This window comes from Notamacropus eugenii, chromosome 2, assembly GCF_028372415.1.
Source record: "Notamacropus eugenii isolate mMacEug1 chromosome 2, mMacEug1.pri_v2, whole genome shotgun sequence".
In the NCBI taxonomy this organism is placed as follows: Eukaryota; Metazoa; Chordata; class Mammalia; order Diprotodontia; family Macropodidae; genus Notamacropus; species Notamacropus eugenii.
In genome coordinates this window covers 2,004,821-2,010,157 of record NC_092873.1, presented here as the reverse complement: position 1 = coordinate 2,010,157, position 5,337 = coordinate 2,004,821, and the positions used below count along the sequence as shown (strand labels likewise).

The window sequence follows — 5,337 nt, the reverse complement described above, 5'->3', positions numbered from 1 at the left end:
CAATCATCTCCTGAAAGAGACCTGAAAATAGAAGCTCCTAGGAATATTGTGGTTAAATTTCAGAGTTCTCAGGTCAAGGAGAATATATTACAAACAGACAGAAAAAACAATTTGAGTATTTTGAAAATGTAATCAGGACAACACAGGGTTTGGGAGCTTCCAAATTAGGGATCAAAGGGCTTGGAATAGGATATTCTAGAAGTCAAAGGAACTGGGATTAAAACCAAGAATCACCTACCCAGCAAAACTGAGTATAATACTTCAAGGCAAAAAATGGTTATTCAATGATATAGAGGACTTTCAAGCATTCTTGATGAAAAGACCAGAACTGAAGAGAAAATTTGACTTTCAAATACAAGAATGAAGAGAAGCATGAAAAGGTAAACAGGAAAGAGAAATCATAAAGGACTTTTTAAGGCTGTACTGTTTGTATTCCTACCTGGAAAGATAATATTTGTAACTCTTGAGACATTTCTCAATATTTGGGTAGGTGGAGGGATTATACACACACACACATATATGTATACACATATATGTTTGTGTATATATATATATATGTATATATATATATACACACAGAGAGAGCATAGGTTGAGTTGAATCAGAAGGGGTGACATCTATAAAAAAATAAAATTAAGGAGTGAGAAAGGAATATATTGAGAGGAGACAAGGAGAAGTATATTGGGGCAAATTATCACTCATAAAAGAGTTAAGAAAAATCTTTTCTAAAAGAGGAGAAAAGAGAGGAGGTGAGACGGGAAAAGTGAAGTTTGCTCTCTTCACATATGGCTTAAGAGAGAATAACATGCTCACTTAATTTGGTATGAAAATCTATCTTACACTACAGGAAAGTAGAGGAGAAGTGGACAAGTGGGGTAAGGGGGATGATAGAAGGAAGGGCAAATGGGAGAAGGGAGTAACTAGAAGCAAACACTTTTGGGAAGGGACAAGGTCAAATGAGAGAATAGAAAAAGAGAGGGACAAGATAGGATGGATGGCAATATACTTAGTCTTACACAACATAACTATTATGGAAATCTTTTGCAAAACAACACATATATAGCCTGTGCTGAATTGCTTGCCTTCTCAGTGGGCATGGTTGGGGAGGGAGGAAGGGAGAGAAGTTGGAATTGAAAGTATTAGAAACGAATGTTGAGAATTGTTATTGTATATAACTGAGAAGTAAGATATATAGGTAATGGGGTATAAAAATCTCTCTTGCCCTACAAGATATGAGAGGAAAAGGGGATAAGTGAAGAGGGGCATGTGACAGAAGGGAGGACACATTGAGGGAAGGGGTAATCAGAATGCAAGGTGTTATGGGGCGAGGAGAGGGGAGAGATGAGGAGAAAAATTAGAACTCAAAATTTTGTGGAAATGAATGTCGTAATGTAAAAATAAAAAAAAGAATATATGTGTAGAACCAATATAAGATTGCACACCATCTCAAGGAGGGAGGGGGAAAGCGCGGGGAAGAAGGAAGAGAGGGAGATAATCTAAGATATATAAAAGTGATTGTAGAAAACTGAAAACAAATAAAATAATTATAAAAATCATCCAAGTGTGTTTATCTAGGGAGGCATGGACCATTGACAGAGACATCTCTCCACACTGTGACCACACATTTAGACAACTTTATAGATAAACCATTAACATCTTACATGAGCACATACATATCTGAAACTTAATTCATGTTTTTTTGAGTTGAGTTAAATTTGAACTCAATTGAATCCTGAACTTGGCTGGAAATGAGAACAGAAATTCAAACCTCAGTTGAGTTCCTCTTGAATTATTTGCCAATATTCAACCTGCTCTATAACACCATAAAAAAAGCACTTCCTTCATCTAGTGTGTGTATATGTGTGTGTGGTGGGGAGTGGGGGAGATGGGTGGGTGTGTGTGTTGTGTGTGTCTAAAGAAGTAGCAAAAACATCTTACTATTATCTTAAGGAAAATATAATTTATAATAATAGTGTTAAGGATTGTAAAGTTCATGTGTATATATATATGTATATGTGTGTATATATGTGTGTTCATGAATGTATGTATATACGTATATGTGTGTATATGTTTTTGTGTATATATACATATATTATATGTACACCTTTATTACAGTCTCATAATTTTGTGTGGTAGTAACTATCATTGTGCCTGTTTTGTAGATGAAGAAGCTAAGGTTTAATTTAAACAACTTATTCAGGTAATAAGTTTCTGAGGAAGGATTAGCTCTCACAGATTTCTGACTCCTTCAATACATCCAAACACATAACTGACTTTTCCACAGGCCTTGATTTTTCACGTATAAAAGTGGGGAAGGGAGGGTCAAATTTTTTTCCTCCTTGAGTTGAAAATAAACAATATCAGTTCCAATATCAACTGCTACCTGAAAAATTTTAAGTCTACTTCATAGACCAACGGTCCTTAAATTTTTTTAACATTGTGGAACTTTTGGCAGTCTGAGAAAAGCTATGAATTTCTTAGCAGAATGCTTTTAAAATCATAAAATTAAAAAAAAACAGAATTGCAAAAGAAACTAATTATTTTCAAATAGTAATCAAAATGTGTTTTCAAAAGAAAAATACAAATTTCATGGATCACAGGTTACAACAGGTTTAATGTTTTATCTGTATGAAAAACACATTAAACACAAGTGCAAAATATCTTGATAAGGAGCTGAGAATAGAAATCAAAAAGTAAGATATCTCTGCTCACAAAGAGCTCACATTGTAATGGCGAAGGAGGGGAGAGAGACAAAAATATAGAAAGTTTCATCTGAAGTCAAAAGGAAAAGTCCCACAGTCCTTAGCATAAGCAACAAAATAGATGGCAACACAATTTCTTTGATGTCATTTCCATGAATAAGACCAAAAGAGTTTCAAGTGTTGAACTATTTGATATTTCTTAGGAATTTTATGGCAACTATAGGATTTTCTAGGTTTTGTCTATTCCTGGAGGACCCATGGAAGCAATGACAGGTTGCAACTTTTGGGGGAGTTGCTCCTCAGGATGAAGGCTATAGCAGATGGCGAAGAAGATAAGCTGATGACCTTGGGTAAACTGGGTTCTTGGGTGTATCTAACCATTAAAGCAACTGTTTATCAACTGATATTGGCAATAGGGAATATAAGCTTCTTCTCCACACAAAATATTTGTTCTCAATGATGGTTCCAGAACCTGAGATGAAAGGACAATCTGAAAGTTTAAAAGCACTTAAAGATGTGTGTTTATCTGTGTGTGTGTGTGTGTGTGTGTGTGTACAAACACAAATACATACACATATATACATGTGTGTATATGTGCATATATGTCTCTGCATTTATGTGTGTATGTGTTTATGCATACCCACATGAACAAGAGATTCCAGCTGAGACCCTTCAGGGCATGCGTGCTAGGACTTCTGCACTCTAGTCACAACTTAATAAGGTCCTTCACTCCCTAGTCACAGAACGGATCCTCTTCCATAGAATATCATAAAATGACTTCATTCTTATTTGACCATAGGAATTTTGTTTCTTTCTAAAGGCCTTCTGAAGGCATTTTTTCACCTCCTTGTTCCTCAGGCTATAGATAAGTGGATTCAACATGGGGATCACTGTTGTGTAGAACACAGAAACCACCTTGTTGAGGTCCAGGGAGAAGTCTGCATTGGGCCTCACGTAGATGAAGAAGAGGGTCCCATACATTATGCTGACAGTTGTCAGGTGTGAGGAACAGGTGGAGAAGGCTTTGGAAATACATCCATAGACAGCATCTTCAGGATGGTCATAAGGATGTAAATGTAGGAAGTTAGAATGACTAGGCCACTGAAGACTCCCAGAGCTCCACCCACGATGGAAAGGATTAACTTAACTATGTGAGTATCAACACATGCAATAGAGAGCAAGGGTGAGACATCACAGAAGAAATGATTGATGATTTTCTGGCTACAGAAGGGAGAGTGGAAAAAGAGGACTGCATGTGTCATATCATTCAGAAGGCCCATGGCATAAGGCACAACCACCAGATGTACACAGACACTCTGGGACATGACAACTGTATAGAGTAATGGGTTGCAGATTGCCGCATATCGGTCATATGCCATTGCAGCTAAAAGGAAACACTCAGTGGCCACAAAGAGTGCGTAGGATCCCGTCTGGGCTGCACATCCCAGGAAAGAAAAGGTCTTCTTTTCCACAAAGAAGTCAGCCAACATCTTTGGAGCAATGGTAGCAGAAGAGCAGAAATCCACAAAGGATAAGTGACTGAGAAAAAAGTACATGGGGGTGTGAAGCTGGGAGTCTATCCATATCAGGATGATCATGTCCAGGTTTCCAAAGACAGTGATGAGATAGAAAAACAGAAACATAAGAAAGAGGAGAACCTGTTGCTGGAGATCCTCTGTAAATCCCACAAAAAGAAATTCAGTCACCATGGTTTGATTCCTAGCTTCCATTATCTGCTACAACCTGATAAAAGAAAGAGAAAGACTATTTTTATTACTAAATTTTCTAGAATGTTCTACTCTCTTACAAGACCTAGTTTCCTTCAAAGAATAATGGTTAGTGTTTTCTTCTTCATGAAATTATCATAATAAAGATTTTATTCCCCTGTTTTGGATGGGGACAGTGGGATGGAGTAGCAATAAAGCTGATGTCATAAAGAAAAAGAAAAGAAAAAAGGGTAGCAATATGAACTATTTTTAAGGTACAAAGGGGAGTAATTCAGATGGCATACCAGAGGAAGAGGACATGTATGAAATAATAGTTTGGATTTTTTATTATAGTTTATATGTGCTTTAAGAAAACTGGATGGGATTGAAATTCGCAGTTATATAAATAATTAACTTTTTATCTCTTACTTTGTATATATAGAATGCTCATTGTTCTCTCAGGTTGAGAAATTTTAAAATAGCTTAGAAGAAAAAAATAAATTCCCTTACAATACACAATTTTCCTTACAATATACAATTTTCCTTACAATATACAATACTCTACAAGTTATTTTGGAGAGTTTATTTGTAGCCTAGATGGAAAAGCAGTCATTTGGTACTGTAAGTACCTCATTTGTTTTTATTCATTCATGTTCCAGGGTACAAGGCAATCACTGAGTATGTTCAGTTACAATTATTTGTATTTAAGTAAGACCAGTTTATTAAATAGTATTTCTGAAATAACTGGATAAGTCTCTTTTCTCATATTTTTCTTCGCTCTCTCTATATCTCTCTCTGTCTCTGTATTTCTGTCTCTCTCTTTCTGTCTCTCCATATAGTATATATTGTCAATATATAACATATATACAATATAATATATACAATATATAATAAATGAAGAAACAGAGAGAGAGAAGAGAGAGGGAAGT

At 35.8% G+C, this 5,337-nt stretch overlaps 1 pseudogene; it reads right to left on the bottom strand.

Moving 5' to 3' along the window:
- Positions 1–3,487: 3,487 nt before the first annotated feature.
- On the bottom strand, positions 3,488–4,432 carry LOC140523281 (olfactory receptor 5G29-like; annotated as a pseudogene).
- Between the last annotated feature and the right edge of the window lie 905 nt (positions 4,433–5,337).